Here is a 24583-nt window from a genome sequence, read left to right as displayed (position 1 = left end):
GCAAGATTGCCCCAATTGAGAAAGGAGAGAAACCTATACTTATTAATAGTGGGAAATGTTCTTTCAGATTTTTTAAAATAATAATATGTTTGATATGTCTTTTTATTGTTATATTTTTGGCAGTTATAAAAGTACAAATTTAATTGCATTATGACCGGATGTATCAAATATGACACAAATAAAAAATCACATGTGGACGTTGATTTTCCCATTTTTTTTTTTAAATGTGTTTGTGCAAAAGGACCAATAAATACTCTCTATATTTACAAAAAATCTGAATTATCTCTCATATATTTCATGGTTCAGGCTTTATAGGGTTAAAATAGGCATCGTTACTGAGCCATTTTTGAAAAATCTCCCAACAACCTATTAAAATATGAATCCTTTTGCAAGGTCTGATATGTGTGCCATGTGCTATCACAAATGTTTAGCCCACTACAATCGGCATCATTTTTTCTTGGCAAACAGCGTGTCGCCACCGCAACAGAATTTCACGAAAAAATCCCAAACTTCGTGTTTCAACAATGATGAAGGCCTCAAAACATAAGGTTGCTATTCGGGCCCTAATTAAAAAAAATATATATAACTGTTGAAAATGGCTTGCTCTCTTTTACCATGCAATGTTAATAGCTCAACAAACATAAGAAACTAAATAATAAATCAACTCACTATGGGGAAACATTTACTGACTGTGAATGAAAAGACAAATCAAAATTATTTCTACTCACTCACTCACTCACTCACTCACTCACTCACTCACTCACCCACTCACTCACGTCACAGTAGATTTTCTTCCAAACAAACGGGAGACAAAACAATTTAACACAATATTTTTTCATCACTCGGCGGACAAAACAATGGAATGACTTTTGAGACGTGTGCGAGTGAGGACCGGTGAGGACTGTGGTATGATTGCACACTCACCCCATGACAATTCCTTTCAAAGATAGTGTAGATAATCGCTTGATCTCACACACACACACACACACACACACATCAACAACCACCTGCAGACACCTTGAGAATTTTGCCTCTTTTTGTAAATGGCAGCCCAAACTTACCAATCAGGTATTTTAAGTATTTCTCCATAAAAAAATAAAAAAAAAATAAAAAAAAAAAATAAAAAAAAAATAAAAAAGGTATTTTAAGTATTTCTGCTTAATGATGAGGCAGTCAAACGTTTGTAACGAATGAGCAGAGTCAGGTCCTGTTCTGAGAAAAGGCTTATCTGATCCCAGATCAGCCCACAAAGGATGCAATCAAACCTCATTGAGGACGAGTTAGTGTCCCTCGCATTACTTATCGGCTACTTTACATCCTGATGGCTTAGCACAAAGTGTCTTTTTCGCCTCAATGGCAAACACAATTCAATTTGAGGGATTATTTCCATCCCGGGAGATCTCATTTACAGGCTGAATGATAGCGGCGAGCGTTTCCCCGCCTCTTTTGTGAACAGACACGCCAGCGTCCTCCCAAAGTCCTAAAGACAGTTTAGGCAAATAGAGACAGGCCTGCACGGCGCGATGGTGTAATAGACGGCTAAACTGATCACTCGTGAGTGCACCCGACACTTCAGTAGGCCCGCTCCGATGTAACTAAACTTTTGCACAATATGCGGGATTCTGCCACTATTTTAAATGTGTCTGTGTAAGATTTCATCTCCCAAGATAAACGGAGGTTAACGAGGATGCCAACGGAAGGGCCTGCCTCAATAAGCAACCAACTGTTCCTTCATCTGGAGACGCTAACTAGCAAGCCCCCCTGGCTGAATTGCCCGAGCACTTTACAGGTCGAGGTGTCAGGCCGTGAGTGGGCAGAATGAATTGGAGGGGGGGCCAAGGCCAGCTGGGTCACATTTGCGAGGGCCACCGGATAATTTAGCCCCATCGCTAAAGGTGCGGAAAAGCCCCTGGCTCGTCAACTTTGACTTCTGTGTGACATTGTTACTGTGGTGACAGCTAGCGGCAAGAGTCTTTCACCTTCTATTATTCTTGCAATGTGACCTCGAGATGACTTTCGGAATAAAAATAAGGAAAATTGAGGCAGTGTGGTGGACAGACACACTCTCACACACAGATTACATACAGTACATTTGCTCAACTTCGTCATGTACAGATTATGACGAGATCCAACACAAGAACTATCATATTTTGCAAGAATAATTGATTAGATTGTTTGTACTTAATAAAATGAAATTAACCCCCAGGACACACATAAAACACTTTGGTTAGCTTGAGAGGTTTAAGTAGCAGTCCACATTTTTGACAGAGGTGGCAAATCCAGGTCCAGAAAGTAAAAACCCTGCCACAGTTTGGCTTTAGCCCCTGATGCTAGTTAGCTAGCTAGCTAAACCCCTAGCAGGTAAACAAGCACCATAAGAGCTAGCTCCTGGGGCTAAAGCCAAACTGTGACAGGGTTTTTACTTTCTGGACCTGGATTTGCCACCACTGATTTTTGATGGACTGAAATAATTACACCAGTCACAAAAAAAAAATCCAGGTCCAGAAAGTAAAAACCCTGCCACAGTTTGGCTTCAGCCCCAGGAGCTAGCTCTCATGGTGCTCGTTTACCTGCTAGGTAGCTAGCTAGAAAGCTCCTGGGGCTAAAGCCAAACTGTGGCAGTCACAAAAAAAAATCCAAATTAAAGTGATTTGTTCACCAAAGTTTCGTTAAATAGTTTTGAGTCCAATCAAGCCAATGGGAATGGAGGCAAAAACAGGAAGTAGTCAAGAAAATAAAAGCAATAAGAGTGCTAAACGCAGACGCGACTCAAGGGTCTGTTGACAAGAATGGAAATGCCAAAATATGTGCGTGAAAAGAATGATGATTTCTTTTTAGCATTTTTTTAATGCCTGGCTGCTAATTTAATGGCACATACTGTACAGTGTCGGGCTCATAAATGTGTAAATCAGACTTAATATCAGTGCCTCACTGCACACCACTGCTTTTAAGGCATATTTTTCAACTTTAACTTCAACATTACCATCTTGCACACGTTCGGGCTTCAGGTTGAAACTGCACTCAGAGCAGCAGCGTGCACGGAAAAGATAGCATGCGTTAAACCCTGCTTCATTAAGGATGTGACACGGAGGCACTAACTCAAACTGAAATGCGCACGCACACACGCGCTCCCGATAAATGACAGATTTTGATTAATGACGGCGTCGGAAATGTTTTACGTAAAGTTATGACACTTTTATGAAAACACGCCCACACAAGGTACGACTTGCTCACCAACAAATTCCAGACTACAAAACATGAATACTGATTACTCCCATCTTAATCTGTAGTATGCTAAAATGAATCCCACTGTGATCAAATAACCTTGAGCAAATTATATTCCTTAACCTTCATTTGAGCAACTCAGCGTAAACTTTGTGCATGTATGTGTGTGCGTAGAATTGAAACAGCCTTTGTGTGTTGATTCCTGAATCTTTTTTTTTTTTTGTACAAATATCTTTTTTTTTTTTTTTTTTTTTCTGCCGCGGCTCACAAGGCTGTCAATCAATAGCCTCCAATTACGAATATAATACACTCAATTGACTCGACGGGCAACGGATAGATTGCGGTGTGGAAAACTATTACGGGGGTGCAGGCAAGCGAGACCCTGGAGTTCTGTGTGTGTGTGTGTGTGTGTGTTTGTGAGTGTGTTGGGGTGGGGCTTGTCAGACAAGAACTTGGATGGAAAGACACAGTCAGGAAGTAATCGCTTGTTGAAATGTGGCTGTGTTTTAAAGAGAATACATGGATGTGTTTGTCTCCATGTGCATGCATCACTGTCAACATACGGACAACAGCGCCGCCCACCTCTATGTAATGAAGTAGCGTCTTCCCCCATGATGGCCTTTTGTCAAAGTAAGACAAGCATAAAAAAAAAAAAAAGGGACATGATGATAAAAAGCATGAGAGACAGATGCAATATCGAGGAAGATCTGAAGACAAGGCGGAGAAAGGCAGGCGGAGATTGCTTATTGGAAAGCTATTTATCCTCATAAATATGCCGTAAAAGGAAAGCAGTGGGATTCTGTCTGCCAGTTTGCCGCATGCTCATGTTTACCCTCCATTAATATGGCATTCGCATGCCAGAGCAATCGAAACGCGGCGCCCAGATGGATTCTGGCTATTGACGTGTTTCTTCACACTAATGCCCATTTTGGAACATGGAGTCAAGGCCTGCTGTGTCAAGGTGCTGCTCATGAAAATCCTCGTCCAACTGTGGACTGGACATAATTAGGTATACCGGCACTATCTAATGAGAAACTAAACAAGAGTGGAATCATAAATTTAATCTGTTGGTTAGTTTGCAGGATCAAAATCAAATTATCCAACTGATTGTGAAAAGTGGCACAAAACTCCACTAGCTTAATGCTAACAAATAATGGGAAACACCATAGACGGGCTAAAGAATAGCTTTGATGTTATACTCCTTTAAGCAAATGATAAATTAAAATAAACACGGAGCAAAACATATACAGTATATCCAATCCAATTCAATCCACGTTATTGCTACAGCACATTTCATAAACAAGCGTTTTTAAAGTGCTGCACATACACGTCGAATCTAGTTAAACCAATTACAAAAATAAAAAACAGTCAATAAAATACAATAAGTGAAATAAAAAAATTAATATGTTGAAAATAATTGAAAAACAAATAAAATTAAAAAAACACGGAAAGACCACATAATTCACGCCAAGGAATAAAAGCGGGTCTTAAGACGAGACTTAAAACACTCCATTGTGGGAGCAGTTTGAACGTGGAGAGGCAGATTCTTCCATTTATATATAAAATATAATAATACAATCAGGCATATACGCCTGGCAACAAAAGTGAGTACGTGAAAATGTCTTAACTGAGTCATTTCCCCTCCTCAGTGTCATGCCTCGAAAGTGACAAGACCACACAAAATATTGACACTTTGGGCAGTTTCACTGAGGGGTGTACTCACTTTTGTTGCCAATGGTTTAGCTATCAATGGCTGAATTTAGGAATTATTTTTGAGGGAACAATACATTCACACTATTATATAAGATGTACATTGACTAACTACTACTCTATTGTTGTCTGTTGTACTATTTTTGTATGATAGAGTATAATGGAAGCCTAAAACCCAAACTAAAGCTAAGACGATCAGAAACATATCCTTGCCAGTATATAAAAAAATAAACCCACTTTTTCAAGCCAAAGCAAAAATCATAAGGAGGGCGTACTGTAATTGTCATCTGCTCTCATTTCCAAACAGAACTATGATGTCGTACATGTTCAACATTAAGTGAATGGATCGTGCCTTTCATGCCGCATATAATATTCATCTCAACGTTATCATCTCCCATAGACGCCCGCTCGCTCTCTTTTGCGCCTTGAGGGATGTTTGTTTATCGAGCAGCCTTTACATCGGCTGGCTTTACAGTAGCGAGGACCCCCCCCCCCCCCCCCCTTCCTCAATATGTCAAGCCGGCCACGCTGCGTTCAGGCACTCACGAGTCCCATCAGAAATAAATAATGTTGGAAAATACTTAATAAGATTTTTATGATCAATAAAACATCAGAGAGGAGCTTTGATGTCAGTCACTTGAGGCGTGTTTTGATCAGTATTCATTTAAAATGAGATTGATGACCGGCTGCTTGCTGTTTGTGCCCCTGTAGACTTGTGGGTCATGTTGATTTGGGCATGTCGACTACATATATGTATGTGTGTGTGTGTGTGTGTGTGTGTTGGCTGCTGAAGCTGCAGTGGTCAGTGGTAGTTTTTTTTTTTTTTTTGAATGTAAAATTCATGCTGTGCGCTTCATGAAAAGTACACCGGAGGTTTGAACGTCCGTGTGTATATGTGATGATGCCGGTGGTGGAACATTGGGACGATAAGAGAAAAAAAAAGGTAGAAAGATACAAAATATTTAAGAAAGATGATCCCCCTTTGGACACGGTGCAGAAGAAGAAGAAAAAAAAAAACTCAAGTGATACTCTCATGCTTCACTGACTTTATGATTCCGAGCAGAGCTGCAACACAAGATATATCTCACGGTGATGGAATCCTGACCAAGTGCAAAAATGGCCGTTCTGGAAATTTTATTTTGATTATTTGTTGATATAATACAGTGAAATGTGAAAATTCCAATAGTATTTAGATTATATTGATTTGATATATGAATCAAAAAAAATTATTGACACTAATACTTTGCATGTTCTATGTGCTCTCACTAGTCTAAACATGGTATTTGTCATGTTTATTTTCAGTCTTGTTTACTCCCTGTCATGTTTAGCTTGTTTTCCCCTTGTCTTGTCATTTCCTGTTTTATTGTGAAAAGTCTGACTCCTCTCGTTTCAGGTCACTTGCCCTTCCTTGTTTGGTGTCTTTGTCAACCCTGATCCCTGATTGTGTCCACCTTTCCCCATTACCCTCATGTGTCATCCAATCAGTGCCCTCAGCCAGGTGTGTCTTGTTATGTCATTAGTGTTGGTGTATTTAGTCGGTTGTCTCCCCCCTGTCTGTGTCGGTTCATTGTTGCCACTGTCGTAAGTCTTTCGCCACGTCACGCTGACCTTTTTTGCCTTATCAGGATCCATGTCATGTTGTTAGTTTTGCCTAAGTTGTTTTGTCATGTTTAGCTTCATGTTTTGTTAGTTCAGTTTATTTTGTTCTTTGAAGTTAGCTTTTTGATTAGAAATTAACACCTCTTTTTTGGACTGCACCTCTGCCTCCTTGCTCTGCCTTCCCGCATCTGGGTCCTAAAGCACCCACCTTACTGACATTATTCTGATTAAAATTGTGTTTGTGTGAAAATGAAAAAAGCCGCAAAATCCTTCCATTTGATCCATCTCATGGGGCGGCCATTTTGCCACAGGCTGTCAGTTGCTCAGTAAGAAATAAGAATTATACATTGGTAAGAAATCCACAAATGTTGTTCTTCAATGCAATAATCTTGCAGAAAAAATATCACTCCACCCCCTTGCCTCTCCACTGCACCTCCCTCACTGAAAACATCTTCCTATTTGTGTGCTGCGAGATTCCTTGTCAGCCAGGAACCAGGACTATTTCTTCTTCTTGCATCCAGCGTGATTGAATGTGTCTGCACCACGTCTTTGGTCGGCTGATCATTTTGATTTCCCCAGTTGGACCCTTGCTACAATGCTATATATATATATATATATCAAGTGCAAAGTTACAGTTACTTAAATTTGCCTTTGGCTTGCAAAAGTAGTGCAATTTCCTGCAAGCCAGGATCTTATAACAGATATTAACGTCTCACAGGAGCCCGCAGTTTCCTGTACCTTTGACTAATGATGCTATTATTAAAGCCGTGAAAGAAATTGTGCCGCGCATGTTGTGAGGTGGTAGACGTTTAAGTGGTGCTATTATGAAGGGCCGCATCAAGCCGGGCACCTGCTGGCTCCCTCTTCCTGTCTGCTATGTGTAGCTTTGTCCAAGCATGCGCTATGGTAAATAATTATTTAGCACGTATTCACCTAAGTTGATACTGTATTGTGGACACCTGTATTGTCTTTAACAATGGACTTTTCACTTAGCAATATCGAATTGACTGATAAGCCTGCTGCTTGCTTTCCTGTCTAGCTGACCCCTCCCTTTCTCCTCATAGAAAACCTGACCAGGCCGCATAAAAAAATCTTCCCATGATAATTTATTGCGCACCCTCTCACAGGTCACTTCTTGTAGACTGCTCTGTAAGAATTGTGTATATTTGAAGCTTCAAATATAAAGAAACCCAAAAGACTGTTTCATTCATCTCGCCTAACTGCAAAATTCCACAACAATTGAAACATAAATGAAGGATAATTTTCTACTTTATTTCGTTAGTTATATTTCTGGAAAGTTTAACTTTTAGACCACTGTATTTCCTAAAGAACAAAACAAAACATATTTTACTTCAATACATTTCCCTTAACCATCTTTGTCACTGTATTTTGTTTTGTTTTCTTGTTTTACTTTGTATACGGCAATGCTCGTTTTAATGTGCTTTATAAATAAAGTTTAGTTTGAAATTGATCGATGATGTCATCAACTGGTCAACTTTGGCTTGACTTTCATCCACTACAAACCGTTTTATTTTTAACAATTCCACACTTATTGATAAACTTTTGGTCCCTATACTGTATAGCTATCCTTCATTTCTAACTTTCACACTCCGATCTCCATTCTCTTACCTGCCTTTGTTGGTGTACCTGTCCCAGAAGTGCAGTCTATGGTGTCAGTGAGCGAGTGAGGTGGCGGCGGCTGCGGCGTGTCGTCCTGTCGGCCTCGTCACACTGACGGCGACGGTGTGGAGGAGCTGCGACGCGCCCTCTGGCCCTGCCCATCAATTATGGATGTCACGGAGCACGAAACACAAACAGGGAAGATGCACACAGGTGGGGATAAGTCAGTGAAAATAACCATTGTAAAAGTTACGGCACAGCAAAAAAAAAAAAAAAAAAAAGGGGGAAATTCTATTAACGCACATGCCACTTTGTTAGGTACACTTGCGCTTACAAAGGAATGCGAAAATTCTAAACCAAAAGCCAGAATAAGAATCCTGCCTGCATGAAGATACTCACGTTTTAATAAACGGCAACAGAAGCCCCTTTCACACTGCCTTGAAAAGTCTGGATTTTTCCACCTTAACCTCTATTATTGCAGTGCCGCATAAACCGCATCATGGAATATTCCACTTTCTGAAGTGGTATCAGTGGTATTTTTTTTTTGCCTTTCACTCAAATACTCCATGTATTTACAAAAACTGAAACTAATACTACAACTCATAAAAACTAAAATGAAGCATTTTAAAAATTAAATTAAATCTATCAAAAATTTGCTCTAAAAACTACAAACTACTACTTGGGTCAATTTGACCCAAATTTCGTACAAAATGACGCAATTTTTTGGAGTGATTTTGTACAAAACGCCCCAATTTTTTTTGTCTTATTTGATACAAACCGACCCCATTTTTTTTATCGTTTCATGCAAAACAACTCCGAAAATTGGGTCAAATTGACCCACGCAAGTGGATCAGTCCATTTTGGACCCAAATTGCATTATTTTTGACCCAAATGATTTTAGAGTGACACTAACTGCATCTAAAAAACAAAAGTAAAAAACAAAATGCAAACTAATTAATCGTTTGATAGTTTTACTGTTTTAAATCTGCAAAAATTGCCTTTTTTTGGGTGCAATTTTACTTATTTTTATTTTTAAAAAACGGATTTCATTGTAAGGCAATGACATCTAAACATACCCACAAAGACGCTGCAAAGATTCGGTGAATTTTTTTTTCTCTGTTGTAAAGCTAAGCAAACACGAAAGAACAAAGTAAAGTAAAACTTTATTCTTGTAAGCATTAAGGGGACCAAAAACCCCCCAATTTTTTTAAATTAATGGTAATGGGAATTTTTCTTCTTCTAAATATCAGAATCGGACGCAGCCCTAAAAATGCATATTGGTGTGTTCTGTTACAGTTTTGAGGAAATGTCTGCACAAAAGAGGCTACTGATTAAGATCCCGGATGTCATGAGACTGTCAACCGTGAGTGTCGGAAGTCATCAAGACTGTAAGCTTTGTTCACACGCCTCACCTCCAGCTCTCGCCCCATCCGCCTTACGAGTTTTCCTGAAAGAGAACAAAAAGCCGGTGTGATGTATATGCCGGGATGCTTGGCAAACGTCAAAGCATCGATCAAAGGTTTTAACGGCGCGTTCTATTCATAGAAAGTCATTAATCACCTCGGCAGGCTGAAGCCTCAAAAGAGCCCGTAGGCGCCAAACTTTAACGCCGGGACCCCTTTATTTGCGTGAGATCTGAACAAAATGTGGGTGTTTGCTTTGAAAACAACCCCGCCGTCACTGCGTATGCAAATATGTTACTTTGCTTATGAAGTCGCACTCATGACGGTGCAATCTGTTGACAAGAGGTGTCATTTTCATTTGCATATCACTTGTGTGCGTGCGTGTTATTTCTGTCAACATTAAGGCACACGCACATACACAGTACAGCTGGGTATGTTTTTTTTTTTTTTTTTTTTCCCCCCCTACGATGACGACGTATCAATCAGTCCCTCATTACATTCCTCAGTGTTATTCACACCATTAAACAAGAGAGAAAAATAGCACAATTGTGTATTCAGCATCATTCCAGGGTGGGCCTGCGGGACGTTAATGCGCGTCCAGATGGATTTGCTAAAAAAGAACATTTTCAAAGTCAACCAGCAGTTTGTGGATGGAAATAGGAAATGCAAAGATGATGAAAGCTCAAACAAAAACTTTCAGAGCACTTTTTTTGTTCTGTATATCAAAAAAAAAAAAAAAAAAAAAATGCAATTTAAAACAGCCTTTCGCACACATTTGAAGTCACACACTCCCTCTTCATCATCCCGACAGAGTTGGAACACCCCTCAAAAAAGGTCAAAATAACAACCATTTATAGGCTGTTTGATTAAGAAAAGATAGAATTCATTATTATGATGCATTGCAGGGCTGCATTTTGGACTTGTTCCATGTAAAATAATATATTATCTCCTAATAAGAGGTGGGAATTGAGCAAGAATAAGTCTGTTCAAATTAAATGTTGGAAATGGCCTCCCACTGGTGTCAGGAAATGGGGGTGTGAACAGGCAACGGCCTTATTAGTTGCTGAAGCATATTATTTTAATGGCGAAACTGATGAGAGGCTTTTCAGAAAGAAAATGCAAGAAAGTTTAGCAAGAAAGAATGGAGGAGTTGGAAAAAGTGAAGAATCGGGAAGCGTATTCTGTGAAGGAAACGACAAATCACAGAAAATCACTTCCTGCTGTCTCCTTGTCTCGCACCCTGACACGTGCAAACTCCTGCTCTGTAATGCCTTCAAAAACAACCCTTGTTAGGCAAGCTTGTGCTTTTTCTCTATTTTTATCAGGCCATTGTATTTTGATTTTAACCTGACAACCTGTTCGTCGACGGTTTTACTTATTTACTTATAGTGCAATGTACATCATGAGCCTCATAGCATCGTTGCCAAAGTCCTTTTTAGCTGTCATAATAGAAGTAAAAATACAAGTCATGGTAATCAGCAAAGGTTGAATCAAGACAACTGGACTATGTTTGTTGAATTAGCCCCCCCCCCCCTTCCCCACCCTCCAATTTTCAGAATTGATTTATGTAATTAACTAACATTTTCACTGAAGCAACCCCCTTTGCTCCTGGCTGTTTTACTGGATTTTGACAGATTTTGCAAGCCCACAGAATATTGGGTTCTACTGCTATAAAAAACATGGAAGCTACCAAAAGGAGAAAAAAAAAAGTAAATTTCTATTCGTTTCCGTTTGACAGCAATTAGCATTAGAATAGTTTCATCATTATTCACAAATCTGTTTAACACGCTGGAGAAAAGAGCTTTTTGCAACATGGCCCTGGTTGATCTCTTATACTTTTACTGCCACTTGCTGGCCGTTTTTGTAATAAGTACCATCGCAACCATTCTCTTCAGTTCAGAGGCTGCATCAATGCCTTCTGTATGCTGTAGCATAAAAAAAAAAAACACACACACACACAATAAAAAATGTACAAATACGTCTTTGGGAGTGATAGATATTATAACATTTTTAATTCTTCATTTCATATATTAACCATTGTTACACATTATTAACATTTTAATTCTTTATATTAACCTTGTCGAAATGTTTTGTGTCCTGTGCAGAGCAGATGGTGTTGATTTCGGTATAATCTGACCTTAAGCTGGGACATACTATTTAGTCTAAAAAAGTTCCTTCTCAGCGTTTTGTGCGAAAACACATTTGGTCCTTGAGAACAGAATCTTTTTCGAACACGCACTCCTGAATCTGTTTTCGCCATCTGCTCATGGAAAAGTACCCAGAGATATGTTTTGTCTACAAATAAAAGAGAGGAGGTCGGTTTTAACTATAAGAAGCCATTGTACACGCGGAAGAGACATATTTCGTCGCTCTTAAACCCACCTGTTTAAGTGATGAATTAGAGGCTGTTTGAGTGTCCAGAGATCTCTGTTAGATTAAAAAATCATTTTTGCAAAGGTGTTTTTTCTTACATTAAATCTGTCTTCAAATTTTGGAACACGCAAAGAGGAAATTTATTTTCATTCCTCAACAGGAGCAAGGTAAAAATATCTGCCTCAAATAAAAACCAAATATCAAAATTTATAGAAACATGGTCTACGTATATAGAAATTTTTAACCTAATTCCGGTTACTTAATTCTGTCTGTTAGCGAGAGCCACTACATCGTGATAACTTACATTGATGTTTCTGCATTTGGCAATTTATTATTATATTATATTATTAGTATGGGATTTTTTTAATGGGCTTTAGGTGAACTGATGAATACACACACGCTCGCACGCACGCACACACACACACACACACACACACACACGCACATACACATACTCACCCACATACAAAAAAAAAATATATATATATATGTGTGTATATGTATATATATATGTATATATATTTAAAAAAACAAAAAACAAAAAAAAAACATTTATTACATTTTTTTAAAATTGATTTGTTTGTTTGTTTTTTTAAAAAAAAAGGAGAGCAATGATGATGTCAAATCGAATGAACAATACTGAGCTTTCCTGAGAAAAAAAAAAAAAGGAGCAAGGTAATATTTAAAATAGAATGTTTTTATACGGATTTTGGGAGCAAATGAGTTAATGCTGCATCGGGCTGAATACTCCTAATTTAATATTTTTTCCACAAATCTATACTATTGGTTCATTCACATGTGTGGGTGTTATTTGTACACATTTTGACCAATCTAAAGTGTTTAAAATGACTTTGCGCAATGCTAATGGTTGAACGGGGTCTCGGAAAAGTGACAATTTTGGATGCATAAGGAAAGGATTCTGTATACCAATAAAAGAGGCAGAAGTTGTTTTTCTCAAAGAGGTAGCACTCATTTGAAATAAAATCCCTCTTAAATTATGCCACTTCCTTCTGTGATTTGTGAAAATAGAGTGCAATAATCCATATCTTTTGGGTTAGGACCGAGTGTCTCCATGTTGAATACAAACAACTGCCTGATATTAAGGTTTTTGTCTGAGCAATATAATAGCATGTTTCCAGCTCTTCCTGAGCAAATCTGGAAAAAAAAAAAAAAATTCACCCTTGACGTAAAACTGTCACACCAGAAGGAGATCACCATATTTGCCAGGAAGTGTCTAATTTTAAGAGATGCGGTGCTGACAAAAAAATTCAAAATGGAAGCTGGTGTAATGGTAAGCGAAGACGAGAATAGTCTCTCACTGAGTCAAAAATGAAGAATAACGATGAGCGTAGGAGGTGACATACGTTTGCTTTTGTGACATTCCCAGGACGTCTCGTTGATATTTTGACACCTTCACATCACTTTTCCTTCGACGTTGCTCCGCTACGTGAAGTTGGAGGAAAATTTGCTGTGGACGGCGTGAAACCTCTCTCAAATGCTCTTAACCCTGGACAACCCAAGAACCCTTTTTCTTCTTTGGAAAATTATGAATTATACATTAAATGACTGCTATAAGTTCACTGAACACCAAAATATGTTTTTTTCAATGTTATCCCTTGTTTTTTGAACTAGCTCAGAGTTGCTAATTTATCAAAAAAATATATATATATAAAACATACTCCTAGGTATTCTGCAACATGATATGAAATAGATTAACAAAAAAAAACACAATTTTACCATCTGATGGTTTGCTGAGAAGATGGTTTTGTTTGGATTGATTTCCAGCTCAACAAAACCACCACTCTGGGCTCATGTAAGTGCAATATTCATCCACTAGATGGCTCCATGCAGGGGTCAGAAGTGGCACTCTGGACTTTTGAAGTTAAATTTGTAAAAAAAAAAAAAAAAAAAAAGGTCTTTGTTATTTGAGTAGCAGAATTTATAGAGGCCAAATTTGACCCCATGGGTTCTCCAGGGTTAAATGTTTTTGGGCGGTTGAAGCAGGCTCCGGGTTTCACTCTCTTCTTCCTTTCTTTGTTATTTTCACCTTTTAATTTAGTTTTAGGGACTTCCAAATGTTGACGGACTTAGCAACAGTAACTAAGGTGTCGGTCCTTAGCGAAAGTGAATTATTCCGCTCTACCCGCCATCGATCTCTCCATTTTGGAATGAGAGGCTCACTCGGTGCTCATCATTCCCATGGAGCACTGATTCACTTTCCCGCGACCCCCCTTTCCACATCCATCATGGCGGCTGCCTCCACCCCTGCCATCCGTCTCCATCAGGAATGACTTGTGCCACTTCACGCATGTCTGTCCATGCGTCTCTTTCTTATCCGCCGGCGGCTCTGTCTTTCTCCATCCATCTCTCTCAGGGTAAACAGGCAAGGAGGCGCAACTGTGCCGCGCCGCTATTTATAAAAACAAAAGCTGCACACGTATTGAATGCGATGATCAAATGCGTCAAGGCTGATTAATCGTATACGGGAGACAAGACGCTTTACTCCTTGGACTTCTTTATTTAATCATCAAGACGCATTGTTTGTCAGTAAGAGGAATGTGTCAGTATGAAGCAGCACATTTGAGAACGCTGCAAACTAAAACCAACAACTTCTATGAGGTTTAAAAAATATATATTTTTATTTTTATTATTACTATTTTTTCTACAAGGGCAGAATGAATTTTAATCACAAAAAAAAAAGGAGAGCAATGATGATGACATGTCAAATCGGTAAAATTACCAAATGAACAATACTGAGCTCTCCAGCAAAAAAAAAAAACTTGTATGAGGTTTTAAACTATGGATAAGAGCATCGTGCACGATTCCGCGCCACACTGATTGGTCGAGAGGAATTATATAAATCCTACTGCCTCATCATCAGGAGGTCCATTTTGAGCACCCGCTGACTAAATATAGTTCCTCGGCCAATAAGGCCTTATGAAGTCCTTACCGAACCCGAGCATGTGCATTTATCACGCTGTGAAATTTGACACGAGCATTAATTTCATCGAATTCAACGGCTGCTGAAGTTATTACCTGGGAGTGAGTCACATCGTGAAGTCAAACTTAAAAGGCCAGAAGGAACGAGGGGTCGCTTATGTGCGGGGGGAAGGGGGGGGGGAGTCATCACCTGAAGCGAGCGAAGAAGACATTACTCTCGGAGACGGGATGCGAGAGGACAGACGTGGACCGCGTGAATCTTTACATCAAGCCTATGTTGCCGAGAGCCCCCCCCCCACACTAAATCATGAATCATTTACAGTCTCTCCCTCAGGAGCACGTGTTGAAATATGAATGCTCTCCATTCAGATCACACAGCCCGCCCTGACCTGCATAGCGAGCCCCCCCCCCCAAGGCTTCCGCGCCTCATCGGGGCTCATACAAAACACTTCCACGGATCATCCGCATGCAGGGATACGCCACCACGAAACAGCTCCGCAGCGCTAAGACGGATACACGTGCACGCTGGTGTAAGCCTCGCAGCATATATTACGTGAAAAAGTCGGCCTGCTCAGAATGTCTTTGCGCAGAGATGTGAAAATGCTTTCAGAGAAATGAGGAACCATGAAACAAATCCAGATTTTTTTGGGGGGGGTCATTTCTATTATCTGTGATAGCTGTCAGCAGCCAGCTCACGTTGGTAGATTTGCTTCAGGGACCGTGCCGGGAGCCGGAATGCATAAATAATATTATTAGCCAGGTGGTGCAATGGCCTAAACACGCCATTTTTTTTTTTGTCTTTCATGCGGCTATGACCGGTTTTAACAGGATGCTCATGACAACTTTATCAGAGCCTTGTTGCCGAAAGCCTGGAAGCAGTGAATTATTTGGAATACATTGTGTCATATATGCTACAAATTCTGCCTTCACAAAGGTAATAATCCTCACTGTCAGAGAGGTATTCATTCAACAATGCGGTGGTACTCTGACTTACAAGTTTAATTGGTTCTGTGAACATGGTGTTCTAAAATATATATACAAAAAAAAAACATCAAATATATACCGTATCTTATATATTAAAATAGGGGTTTATACTGTATGGGCAAAATAAATAAATAAATATCGATAATTAACCGAGCGATTGCTTGTAAATCAAAAATCAAGTAAATTGGGGTACTTGTAAGACAAGGTACTACTATATTCTATCACATTGTAGCTGCTATGCGAAAAACACTTACTGTATGTCCATTTTTTTCCTCATTTTTTTATTTTTACGTTTTTGGGATGAAACGGAATTCAGACATCCCAAAAACGTAAAAATTGTAAAAAAAAATGGAGAAAAAAAAATGGACATGAGTGTTTTTCACATAGCAGCTACGTGAAAAACACTTACAGTATGTCCATTTTTTTCCTCATTTTTTTTTTATTTTTACGTTTTTGGGATGAAACGGAATTCAGACATCCCAAAAGCGTAAAAATGTATTAAAAAAAAGAAGAAAAAAAAGAGAAAACATGGACATAAGTGTTTTTCTCATAGCAGCGACAATATTGATGTAGAACTGCATTGCATTATATTGATAGCAGATAAGCTCAGAACATTATTATTATTTTTTTAACCAAGTGAGAGACTGCTCATTGGCCGCAACGCAGCACACCACACACAACGATATCGTCAATGACAATTAGGAGTCTGCCGTCATACCGAGACTGTCCTGTGAGGGGCAGCATAGTGCCACAGGGCAATCAGAACACCAGAAAATATGAGCAACAGGTTTAACATTTATGATTGTCGACCCTGACCATTTTTTAACCCCTGGGCGTTATTATAGTTTGATTAAATTCTTGTAATTTTTGCCAAAATCTGGCATTTCCTTTGAAGTGTGATAACTTAGTCATTTATGAATATTTTTTTCACTTTTTCATTTTGCTCAAAATGTTCAGTGGCATCAGACCTATCTATACATATATAGTTTTTATTTTATTTTATTTTTTTAATGCCCCCTATGGACAATAATAGCGGTATTATGCTAATAGCAAGACTAACTATGCTGTATATATATATAAAATAAAAGACTAATTTGAATATTTCATATGACATATTTAGAGGCTTGAATAAGTCCATAAGTCATAACAATAGAATTTTTTCTGCATGCCCAGTTTTCACAAAATGGCAGTTTTCCGAATAGCACAAAACTCTTGTAATTTTGCCAAAATCTGGCATTTCCTTTGAAGTGTGATAACTTAGTCATTTATGAATATTTTTTTCACTTTCAACCGCTGAAAATGTTCAGTGGCATCAGACCTATCTATACATATATAGTTTTTATTTTATTTTATTTTTTTAATGCCCCCTATGGACAATAATAGCGGTATTATGCTAATAGCAAGACTAACTATGCTGTATATATATATATAAAATAAAAGAATCATTTATATATTTCATATGACATAGCTAGAGGCTCAAACAAGTCCATAAGTCATAACAATATAATTTTTTTATGCATGCATTTTGTATTCATTTATTAGCCTTTGGCGCCACCTAGTGGATTTTTGTGTTAACACTCTAAACACACAAATTCCTCTATTTTAATGTTTATGACTCGTCAAAGAAGCGATTGCATCAGTAATAACGGAAAATGCATTATAACACATCAGGTTTACAGCATATCAAAAACTGTGATTTATAATGGGAGTCAATGAGCCAAAATCGGGCATTATTACAACAACTTCGTGTGAATCTCTCCCTCCTGTTTGGTAATAGTTATAAATTACAGCATGGCGCCATTTTGAACTTCTACTTTTTTAAACAATCCTGGTAAAATGTCAGGTCCCTAGTGTATTTTTTTCAAATGCTTTTTCTTTGATGAAAAACAGAAAAAAGCCAGAAAATGGACAAATAACGCCCAGGGGTTAATCAGATCTTACTCAGAATAATATTTGAAAAGTCAGGTATGTGTCTCACTTAAGCTACACATGAGAGCTAAAATATTAGCCAACTTCTTTGGCCCAAGGAAAATCTGCCAAAGAACGGAGTAAATTTCCGCTATTGTGTGCTCGGTCCCTAATGACAGAAAAATACACAGAAATGCAGTCTCTAGATCTTTCTTTCTCTTTGGCGCGTTTTGTTGAACCTACTGAGCAGGCAAACATTAGCAACATCTGCCACAACTGTGTGCGCTACTAAAACATAAGGACCCTTTTCCAACTGCCAACAAGCCCAATTAGTGTCACCTCCTTTCCGCATCACGGCTTACTTTCTTCCACCAATTCCCCTCTTTGTTCTCACCTATAGAAAAAAAAAATCCCGCCCTTTGCCCCCCTCAGGCTCGCTCGCACGTGTCGAGGTATCCTGCTGCTTTTTTTTCCCTTCCTAATTTTGATTCTTTCTCTTTCATCACAGCTTGAACGGTTCGCTCCCCAATGCGCTTTTAATAAGGCTCTGTTCGGATCAATCCCGACCAATCAATACTTAATATTAGAAAGAAGCGCTGGGTCTTTTTTACTTGCAGGGACTGCGGAATATTGTCCAGACACGTCTGCGCTCAACCTATTCACACCCAACCTAATGAGATATTGAATTGGCCTCAGCTACGCTAAAGGTGCACCGAACGCTGTACCGTCCACAATTGGTACATTTCTCCTCCAAGCGCCTGATAATATTTGATCGGGGGCTCATTTTTCTTCATTTGTTTCATCGTATCGAAACAATGCAAGCGTCGCTTTGACTGAACATCCCTTTGGCTCCTCTGCAACTGAGTTGAGCGGCAACATTGATATTCCGCCATGTGCTCCCAATGATAAATGAACCCGGGGCCACTTGGCTCTCTGCGCTAAAAGCATTTACATCCATTTTTTTTCGGGGGGGGGATGAGGCTACTTTCAAAACAAAAGTCTCTCGAGATGGTCCCAGACCTCCCATTAAGCATGCATTACACGCCGAAGTGTACTGGTAGTAATGAGCGGGCAGCAGCCCGATTTTAAGTATGTCTTACTTGGGCTGTATAATTTATCATGTTAGGAGCCTCAAGCTTTTTAATGGTCTCCACTCTCATTATCCAGTCTGTTTTCTCGTTGTGCCTTTCAGAGTGTTCCCCCCCTAATGGAGAGACAAATAGATTTGTACGAGATGGTAATTACAGCGTTAAGCGCCGCCATACCATAGAACAAAAGAGGCGAAAGTGACTTTGAGGGACACGAGCGGCAGGCGGCGAGTCCGACAGTGTCAGATTACCCAGCATGCTTGTCTGCCATTCGTCTCCACCTAGTTTATATCTGTTTCCTGTCTCGGTGGTGACGGATGAGGCCTTTGAGGAAGCGGAGGACTGAGTCCAGAGTTGCTAGGAACTGATTTCTTGTCACTTCAGATGCCAACTCGCTCTTCCTGTCCCCAAAAATAAGATGGAGTCTTGATGAAGAACATTTGTGAGCTCAAAGGCCATTGAGGTCGGACATGAGGGGTTCGTGTACGGTCTGAAAACCCTTTTTGGCACCACAAGCAATTATGGAGGACCAAAACAAAAAAATTAATGAATAAAATATATAAAATAAAATGGATATAAAAAAATATAATTCAAAATTAACTACAAAAAATATATATAAATGGAAATAATAACAACAATCTACATCCATAAATAAATACATAAAAGTATAAATAAATGCAAAAATTAAAAGAAAATTAAAATATATTTTATTTATATATTTATGTCCACATTTATTTTTATGTTTTTATTATTATTTTTTTTATAAATATTTAGATTTATTTTTTGAATCTCATTTTTTAGACTTACTTTTATATATTTTTTTATTTGCATTATATTTATATTTTTGCATTTAAGTTTTGAATTATATTTTTACATCTGTTTTTATTTTCACATTTATTTATTTATTCATTCATGTATTTATTTTCAATTTTGGCCATTTTGGTTTATTTATTCATGGTATATACTGTACATATTTTGTTGTTTTTATTTCCATTTATATATTTTTTATTTAATTTTTGAATTATATTTTTTATATCTGTTTTTATTTTCACTTTTATTTATTTACTTACCGGGTAGTCATTATTTATTTTTTAATTTCGGCAGTATTGCCCCTCCATAAGCAATCACTTGTCCATAGCAATCTTAGCCATTTCAAACCATGACCATTCAAGGGGTCCAACTCAAGTTGTTAACAGATTATGGTTGTTAAGGGGTGCACCGCAATACTTCTCTCCACAGCTTGACAACATTTCCTAATGAACTTTGAATTAGACACGATTCCTCCCTGGGGCGTGAATGCATCGTGCCGCCCAAGAAACAATCTAGTGACTGACAGCATTGTCAAAAACCAAAAAAAAAACCTGCACAAATAGAGGTTGGCATGGTGTTGAAATATTAGCAATGGATATCCACATCCCTGCCAGGAAGATCTCATGAATAAACAACAGTCCTATTTGTATAGGCATCCCCGCGGAGTCCTTCCACGATTGTGCTGTTGTACTAACTAGCTCTGCGGTGGGAACATGACAGTATCGCCACAACACATGTTCTTAAGTGATTAAAATTCATCCTGCCCTTGTAGGCCTCGCTTATCAAAGTATTTCTGGTCTTTCTCAGCCACACTGATGGTCACTGGGGGGCAGCTGTGAATAGCAGATAAAAACAGCATTTTTCCGCATTTTGGATTCTCACTGTATCGGAGTCTTGTTATCGGAATCCTATTGTTGGAAGACTGCGGTTATCGGGGTTTTTTTCCCCGAGAGAAGACGGGGACGGTGGAAGACGAGACGTTTTAATCCGTCCATTCCTTGCCAAGGAACGCTGCCAAACATTGGTCAGCTGTCACCTGGATAAGATTAAGATCCTCAGACATTTTTTTTTCAGGGTGACATCAGCAAAGATTCATGCTCGATGCCAAAGTGCACCGTAATTGAATAAAGAATTTTACTACCCCCGGCATTGCCAGTTAAAGTCACAGCGAAGACAATCTTAGAGGGGATGATTAATCTTTTACGGCGCAGGAATATGTGTGCGTAACCCGGAGTTGGGTTTATTTTACAAGAGAGAAAGGAAACCTGGGAGGTATGTAGGATTGCTTGATAGCTTTACACATAAGTCACGGTTCGCAGGTGAGTGAAATATAGGCAGGGTATTGATTTCCACCCACACCGCTCTCATTATCTCCCGAGATAAAGTTTGCAAGTGAGGTAGGGATCCTCTAAATTCCAAATACTTAAAACCCGTCCAATGTACTTGACCTTGCAAACTTTCCAAGCTGGCAGCCAAGTAAAGTTTCACGTCAGCTGCCGGCTCCGAGAACTAATGAGGGCTTGTCGAGAGAGTAGCGCCTGCTATCTGTGGGGGCCTTGTTTTGAAATTAAAGGTCATTCTCTCTGGATGAGTAACCCTGATACCAACCCCCCTCCCTCACCCCCAGCTCACCCCTCGCTAGCCAACTGGGAAATCAGACGCCATTAGACCAGAGAGGCGTCCTTTATCACGGCACTCATTATCCTCCGAATCATCGCCCCGGCCACGGAGCATCATTTAGCTTTCCCGTTTAGCTTCTCGCCAGCCGCGTGTCAAAGAGACCCACCAGTGACAATATGTCCGGCAATTCTGGGGGGCTTCGGGGAATTATGGAGAACGGATAGCAATTAGCGGCCCTGATGGGGATGAAGATTCAAAGGCGGGGCCTGTGCAGTAATAGAATGAGAAAAAGGGGGAGAAACTGTCGGAGATGGAGAGCCAAATGACTTATTAATACGGCTAATGAGGCTGACAAAATTAGCCCGATATGTAGCGTGGAGAGTGGGGGCGGCATAATGTTGCATTTGCCGCCCAGCAGGGGGCGACACCGGCGGTGAGCTTAATGAGCGACCGTGGCTCAGGAGGTTGTTGAGTGGCCATTTCATACTTGGCGGGTATACCTAGTCGACCTCTCGTTCCCCCCGCGAGAGAACCAAAGCGTCCTTCAGGCACACCTTGAAGTTGTAGTTGCTCCGCACACTAAGTAGAGACGCAAGCAGCGATTTTTGTGCTCAGACAAAAAAAACGAAATTCACATGAAAACAAATTGGTAGGCCAGCCTAAGTCCATCCATCCATCAGTTTTCAATAGTACTTATCCTCATTAGAGTGACTGCTTATAATTCAACGTTTCCAGCTTTTCAAACATTAACACACACATATATACACACACACACACAGTACAACTAATCTAATATTAATGAGTTGCAGTTAGAAAGTCCCAAGAAATCATGGCTGAGTAAAAAGTTAAAAACAGGGTAACCCAGTGTAAAAGGCAAAGACTTTTGAGGGGTGTCTTGTGTTTTGAAAAGCACCAGTGATTTCTCACAGCATGGCTGGTGCTAATTAGTCCCTCGCACATATTCCCCCCAAAGGCCCTGTGAACCCCTTTGCTCCCCCACCAACGGGGAAGTCAAAAAAAAAAAAATGTCTTAAGAGATGGAAATGAATATTCTTTTTTGTTTTGTCTTGAACTACTGACGTGATTTACATTTTACCGATAAACATTGTATTCCAACATCATATACTCATCTTACTCCCATAAAGTGGGTACAAAACCGGATGCTTAATTGGTATTACCGCGACCCAAAAATATTTTCAAAGGCAAAAAAACGTTGCGTTTTGTGTAACACTGAAGTCAGAGAGCAATTTGCAGTACTGCAACACGTTCTCAAAAGTAGAGCCTGACTGATGATTGGCTGACTCCGCTACATCCGCACCTTCGTTCCAATATTCAAATGGAAGAGGAAGAAAATTCTCCTTGCAAAGGGTACTCTCGTGGCGAGCGACTCGGGTGCGGGGAAGTGGACGAGAGCCAAATGCGGGGAAACCCGGAGCGAAACGCCAGCTTTAATCAGAGTCTCCTTTTGATGCGAGTTAACAAGCTATCAAGCAGCATGCTCTACTTGACAAAAAAAATAAAAAAAAAATGGAGAAGGAAGAGGAGGACGGATCAACAAAGGGGAGCCGAGCCACTGTGTGTGAGTTACAATCGGGATGGAGAAAAGTCATTGACAATAAAAGTACAGATGGAAAAGGAAGGCAGGAATTGACGGAACGTTCCCCAGACCAGCACTTAAGTACAATTCAACAGCTTTCTGTGCTTCATTTGCATATTTCATGGTATTTATGCAGCAGAAATCGGGGACTTTTTTTCAACATTGACATGTGACTGCATGTAGGATTTTATGAAGTATATCTTGAAACATACAAATGTGATATTGGCATCTTAGAGTGTTGTCTTCATCTATGAGCTGGCTGAATTGGGTCTTTATATTTTACACGTGAGAAACATTATGCAATTTTTAAACAGTTCCCAGGTGTCTTAAAAGATTTAGAAAAAAAAAAAAAAAGAAGAGTTAGAGCTTCCTGGTTAAAATTAGTTTTTGGGGGTGTTGGATTTTGTTACCGTGACGACTGTTGCGGCGTTAAGCCATGTGGCATAGTGAGCAGTTATTCCGTAACATATCACATACTGATAGTAAATGTTTCATTTTTTTATTTATTTTAATTATTTTTTATTTTTTTCTGAAGTGATGAGCAATACTCCTTGTGGCTATTTGTCTTCCAAACGGTGACTTTTAGAGAATCTGAGCGTCCCTCCAGATGAGCAGATGTTCACCTGACCACCTTTTTTCCAGACTGCAAATGGCGCATGTGCCGAGCTAGATTTTTTTATTTATTTATTATTCTTTCTTTTTTTTTTTTTTTTTTTTTTCTGGAGAAAGCTAGATTTAGCTGGTTTGCTTAATTTCACACCAGACATGAGACTCAGCTACATATTTGTATATACAAAAAAAGTCCCATTTCCATATTGCCGCTTAAAATAAATGACAAATAATAATAATCTGAGCAGAAAAATATTTATTTTTAAAATAATATATATATATTATTTTAAAAATAAATATAATAAATAATAATAATCTGAGCTGAAAAATATTTCTTTTTAAAATAATATATATATATTATTTTAAAAAGAAATATTTTTCAGAAAATTCAGATCTTTTTTTTTTCAAATGCAATATTAATTAATTTTATATATATATAAATGATTAATATTGCATTTTAAATGCAATATTAATTATATATATATATAGATATATAAAATTAATTAATATTGCATTTGAAAAAAAAAAACGATCTGAATTCTTAGTTCAACAAAATTGTATTTTGTTAGACAACTTCATAGTTTGGTGTTTACCTTACAGCTAAAGACGAGTGCAGGGGCTTGGTGTGTTTTACCCGCGGCGTGGTTAGAGAAGAGGAAAGTGGGCGTTAAGGGGTGGGGGAGGTATATTACAGTGAGGATAAAGTGGAAAAAGCAAGGCAGAAGTGGTTCACCGGGGAGAAGAAGATTGCAAGTTCTTCTGTTAACATTTTACAATGTAATCACAGGGAGGTGGGGAGAGGAGGGAGGCATTGGGGGGAGGCGCTCGAGGGGGCTCGGGTGAGTGAGTGTGTGTGTGTTGCGAGGGGTACAAGTGGAGAGGAGATGGAGGCTATGGAGGAAACTAATTTGTTCATTTTAAAACCACACACAAACACACACACACAAAAACAAAGTCCCCGGAGCACTTGTTTGCCTTCATCAAGATATTAATTACCTTGAGATTATGCATGACTTAAAGAGTGCACACAGCCTTTAAAAATGCTTTTTGAGACGGTGTAAGCCTCACCACGACCGGAAAGACCACCGAAATGCTGA

General features: G+C 39.1%; 1 long non-coding RNA gene across 1 annotated transcript; it reads left to right on the top strand.

Moving 5' to 3' along the window:
- Positions 1-6272: 6272 nt before the first annotated feature.
- On the top strand, positions 6273-9992 carry LOC144037731 (uncharacterized). Its single transcript, XR_013289027.1, has 3 exons — positions 6273-6516; positions 8191-8367; positions 9451-9992. It is a non-coding gene; the product is annotated as an uncharacterized LOC144037731 (long non-coding RNA).
- Positions 9993-24583: the final 14591 nt, after the last annotated feature.

This window comes from Vanacampus margaritifer, chromosome 17 (assembly GCF_051991255.1).
Source record: "Vanacampus margaritifer isolate UIUO_Vmar chromosome 17, RoL_Vmar_1.0, whole genome shotgun sequence".
NCBI classification, from domain to species: Eukaryota; Metazoa; Chordata; class Actinopteri; order Syngnathiformes; family Syngnathidae; genus Vanacampus; species Vanacampus margaritifer.
The sequence above is the reverse complement of the archived record's forward strand: the minus strand, read 5'-3'. Positions and strand labels throughout refer to the sequence as shown.